We start from the raw sequence: 5,714 nt of genomic DNA on the forward strand, positions 1-5,714 counted from the left end.
AAGTTACCTTATGTGACAAAAGGGTCTTTGCAGTTATGATCGAGTTAAGGATTCTGAGTTGGGGAGATTATCCTGCATTGTCCAGGCCGGCCCAGTGTAATCACAGGAGTCCTTAGAAGAGGGTAAGTGGAGGGAGATTTGATGACAGAAGAGGATGAGGTGATGTAATAATAAAAGCAGAGAGTGCAGGGGCACTTGGGTGGTTCAGCCAGTTAAGTGTCTGAGTCTTAATTTTGGCTCAGGTCATGATCTCAGGGTCGTGAGATGGAGCCCTGTGCCAGGCTCCATGCTCAGCAGGGAGTCTGCTTGAAATTCTCTCTCTTGCTCTGCCCCTCCCCCCTTAAATAAGTAAATCTTTTTTAAAAATTCAGAGTGGGGTGATACTCTTTAAAGATGGAAGAAGCCACAAGCCAGAGAATAGAGACAGCCACTAGAAGTAAAAAAGACAAGGAAACCAATTCTCACCTTACAGCCACCAGAAGGAGCCAGCCCTGCTGACATCTTGACTTTAGCCCCATGAAAGTACATTCTGACTCCCATAACTTTAAGAGAATAATTGTGTTATTTTAAGCCACTGAGTCTATAGCAATTTGTCACAGCAGCAACAGGAAACTAATACATGCCCCATATAATGTCAGCATTCAACTTGCTTATAGACTGGCACAGAACCCTAGAAGCTCTCATTTATTTTTTTTATTTTTTTTTTTTTATAAATTTTTTTTATTTATTTATGATAGTCACACAGAGAGAGAGAGAGAGAGAGGCAGAGGCACAGGCAGAGGGAGAAGCAGGCTCCATGCACTGGGAGCCCGACGTGGGATTCGATCCGGGTCTCCAGGATCGCGCCCTGGGCCAAAGGTAGGCGCCAAACCGCTGCGTCACCCAGGGATCCCAGAAGCTCTCATTTAAACAGGGCTGTAACAGCCACATGTTCCAACAGCCCAAGTGCTTTTTTAATCCCTGTTATGTGATCCACGGCAGTGATCACTGGATAGAAAAGGAACCGTCCACCTGGCACATAGTCCATTTTGCCTCTGATTACCCCAGTGGGGGGGAGGGGAATAATACCTAGTACAATAGCTTTTCCCAAGAGAACTTTGATGCAATGGAAAGAGAGAGTCAGACAGATAGGTTTAAATCTCGAATGCATCTGAGACTCCTCATCTGCACAATAAGGATAAAAGCATATACCTTATAGGGTTGTTGAAAGGATTAGAGATCCTAGCAGAATCCCTGGATGTTTAAGTCACTCACCAAATAATAGGCACCATAATTTTTATTGTGCATCAAATCAATTTATCCTATCGCATCGCCCAATTGGATAACCCATACTTTACTGCTATACAGGAAAAGTCTAATCCTTCCTCTTACATGGAAAATCTTTCCAATACTAAAAATAGCAGTGTCTCTTGTGAGACTTCATGTATCCCAGTGAAACCTTTTCAGATTCTTCAGCTGCAGCTCCCATATCATGGTTTAAATCTCCTTCACTATTTTCCAATCTCTTACTCTATCTCACCCTTACTGTAGAAATAAGGCACGTGGATGAGGACCCATCTGAGGAGTTCAAAGCACCCTAAGGAAGAAGAGATATAAGCCCCCATGTTCTCCATTAAGTCTACCACCCAGCCGCTATGGGTCAGTGTGGAGGATGGATCTATGGGTGATAAACTGACAGATGATAACTCTGTTTTTAAACTGACATTTGAGGGAAAGTCTCTTTGTAGCCAGTGCCCAAAGAGTAGTCTAGACTCAGGAAGAACAATTTGATTGTTATATATATAAATGTAATAGATGGTTATGTATATATGCATATATCTATATTATTATATATTAATATTATAGATATATGCATATCTATTTTGCTAAACAAAAAAGATCAAGGTTCAGTGATTAGTGAATTTAGAGGAATACAAATTTCTATATATAGATATATATGCATATATCTATATCTATATTATATATAGATATAAATATAATCTCTAAAACACAGTGCAGTGGCCTCCATGATTTCACTTTCTTGGTTGGCAAGCAAATACTCTCAACATGCAACAAGATATTCCCCTACTTCTGTCTTTCTCGTCATGTCATTGGCCTGTGTCAAGCCCATTGATAACTATCTTGCTTGGCTCTTGCCTCTCTCTGCAGCCCTCACTTCCTGCCACCTCACACACATGTCCTATATCCCTACCATAGCAAACTTCTGGCAGCTTGGCAAAGTGCCACTTGCTTTTTCCTGTGAGTCATCCTACCTGGCACAATCCTCTCCCCTACCTCTGTCTATTCTACCTCTTATTTCACCTTTAAGATCCATCTCAGTCTTTACCTCATTCAGGACCTTCTTTAGCCATCTCACCCCATTACCACCGTGGGGATGAATCAGAGATCCTCTGTACATGGACAACACTATGTACTTGCTGCCATCATAATACTTATTTATATCCTATTGTATTTGATGATTATGTGTATCTCTCCCATGTGAGTTTTTGAACCTTTGGAAGGCTGGAATTTTCCATTTCTATATTGCATGTACTTAGCACAGAGATAGACTATGGAAAGAGGTCAATGAATACATGCTGAATGCAAAGATAAGAGCTCCTTGGTTCACTGGTACACCTTGACTCTCTTTGTCTGGTTTTCTGTCATTATGCCACCAACAGGGGTTGTCACACATCCATTCTAACATGGTTGTCTAGATGCCAGATCCATTACAGTACAACTTTTCCAGGGAGCAAATGCTCAGATAGACCCAGCAAACCTGTAACTTGAAAAACTGGAAATTATTTACCTAGGAAAACAACATGGAACAATCCGTTAAGCTCTTGAAACCAGTTGGCATCCTGCAAGCTAAAATGTGGCTTCTGATTGATGTTGGGTACTTGAATTACTTAACCCTGTCTCCCCTTTAATCAATTAATCATTTATTTTAAAAAAAGCAAAATAATATAAATGATTATTTATTTATTGCTTTGACTCCCTTCTTTAAACACTCTCTAGACTAGTCCATATTTCAGTGCATGTCAGCTCTCTTCAATCATTTTTTCTTGACGCATGCTGATTTCAGAATTTGGTATTTATTGCAAACCCATTTAGTGTACCGCTGTGTAGGGTATTTTTTTTTCTGATAGCACTTAAAAATATATGTTTATACTTTCACAGGAATTGTTACTAATTTTTCAATGCATATTTAGTTGATAATTTTGTTTCAAAAAGAAATGGCAAGGTCTTAGATAATTCCTATGGTTATCCCTAGTCTGTGGAGAAATCTGTACAAAAGGATATCACTTTAAATTCATGTGGAGAAAGTGGAGAAAATCTTCTCTTGCACTTTCTAGCATATCTTTAGAAATTTGTATTCCTCTAAATTCACTAATCACTGAACCTTGATCTTCTTTGTTTAACAAGTTATATCAATGCTGACTCAGCAGTTATGACTTATTTAAGAGAGGTAAAATTTATGTCTGTCTCTTGAACTCATTGGATAAAAAAACCTCAAATAGTAAATCTAGGACACATTTCACTCAAGATATCGGAGGAGTGAAGAGTATCAGATGCTGAACGTTGGTCTCTTCTGAGTGAGAAAATTCTGTCAGTTTCCAATCAAACACAGGCAACTATAATGGTTATTTTCCGCTCTCTACCTGCCATGCCACCTAACTGCTTAGTCAACAGTTTCCTTTACAGATGCACAAATAATAAGCTTTTGTTGGACCAGACGTTTTATTTTTCATTTTTAATTTTTTTTTTTGCTTAAGCACAAGCCCCATAGAACCAGCCTAAGTAATTAGTTGCTCTTCAGCACCTGTGTATAGCACAGGAGACTGGGAAATAGCCAGTGGCTTTGAGGAAAAACTAGGATGCAGGGCAAGTCTTATTTGTTTATACAATAAAATGACTCATGTATACTAAAAGTAAGCCATCTAAATGGAATGTGTGGAACTATACTAAGACTTTTGATTCTCGGGCAGCCCAGGTGGCTCAGCGGTTTAGTGTCGCCTTCAGCCCAGGGTGTGATCCTGGAGACCCAAGATTGAGTCCCACATCAGGCTCCCTGCATGGAGCCTGCTTCTCCCTCTGCCTGAGTCTGTGCCTCTTTCTCTCTCTCTCTGTGCGTCTCTAATGAATACATAAAAATCTTAAAAAAAAAAAAAAAAAAAAGACTTTTGATTCTCTTCCATGGAAAAAATCTCCTTAGTGGAAAAACAAAATAAAATTGATACCATTTTCTGATTAGATGGATTCACAAGAGGCTGGGAGTAAAAACATGCTAGAATAAAGCAATCAAATTAGAAAGTGGGCAAAATACACAAACAGACACTTCACTGAAGAGGATATACAGATGGCAAATAAGCACATGAAAAGATATGCCACATCAGTGGCCGTTAGGCAAATGCAAATTAAAACCACAAGGAGATATCACTACACACCTACTGGAATGGATAAAATAAAAAATAACAAATGCTTGAAAGGATGTTGAGAGACTAGATCTCTCAGGAATTACTAGTGGGAATATAAAATTGTGCAGCCACTCTGGAAAAGAGTATGGTTGCTTCTTATGAAACTAAATACCCAGAAATTGTGCTATTCGATGTTTGTGACAGAGAAATCAAAACTCATGCTCACAAGGAACCTGTACATGAATGTTTGTGGAAGCTTTATTCCTAATGCCTAAGGTCTGGAAACAACCCAGAAGTCCTTTTATGGGTGACTAGTTAAATGAATTGTGGTCCATCTATACCACGGAATACTACTCAGCAAGAAAAAGGAACTTCGAACTATGATACACAGAACAGTTTGGATGGATCTCAAGGGAATTATTAAAATTTAAAATGTTATATACAGTGTAATTCTATTTATATAACATTCTTGAAATAACCAAAATATAGAAATGAAGAACATATGGTAGTTGCCAGGGGCAAGCGAGCAGAAAAGGTGGAAGGGGTTAATGCAGCCCAGAATCTCCTTATGATGGAATTGTTCTGTATCTTGACTGTGGTGGTGGTCATATGAATCTACACATGGATAAAATTGCAAAGAACTAAATACATGCACACACAGATAAGTGTAAAACTGGTGAAATCTGAATACAGTTGCTCAGTGTATCAGGGTCAGTTTCTCACTTGTGATATTGTGAAGAGGAAACTGGAATGAAAAGTGTACAGCACCTCTGTGTAATTTCTTACAATTGTCTATTAATCTACAGTTATCCCAAGATGAAAAGTTAAAAATAATTAATGTTAGAAGAATACATATAGTTACTGATTGATAGGATTAAAGTTTTAAGTTGATAAATTTACTCTTCTGAAAAATTGGTCACCTTAGGGACAAGTGGCAGATGAGTAAGAGGTTTGAACATAACTCAGGGTACTAAGGCAATGGATAACAGACCTGGACACCATTCCCAGTTTTTCTGTGTCTTCATCCTCTTCCCCACTAACTCATCAAGTTCTACTTCCTCTACATTCCTTAAATATTATGTCCTCCCTTGTTTCCTCCACCATTGTCTTGGTAGGTATCATCATCATTCTTTAGAGACTATTCCAATAGCTTCCTCATGAGCCTCTAAGCCTTTGTTCTCTTCCTTGTAGTCTATTATCAAAAGTGTAAAAAGCTAGTCATCTTTCTTAAAAGAAAAGATTTAAAACTACTTGGATTTTATTTAAGGATTTTAAAATACTTGGAATTTCTATTCACACAAGTACTTACGCTTCCAT

The sequence above is a fragment of the Canis lupus genome, chromosome 2 (genome assembly GCF_003254725.2).
Source record: "Canis lupus dingo isolate Sandy chromosome 2, ASM325472v2, whole genome shotgun sequence".
In the NCBI taxonomy this organism is placed as follows: domain Eukaryota; kingdom Metazoa; phylum Chordata; class Mammalia; order Carnivora; family Canidae; genus Canis; species Canis lupus.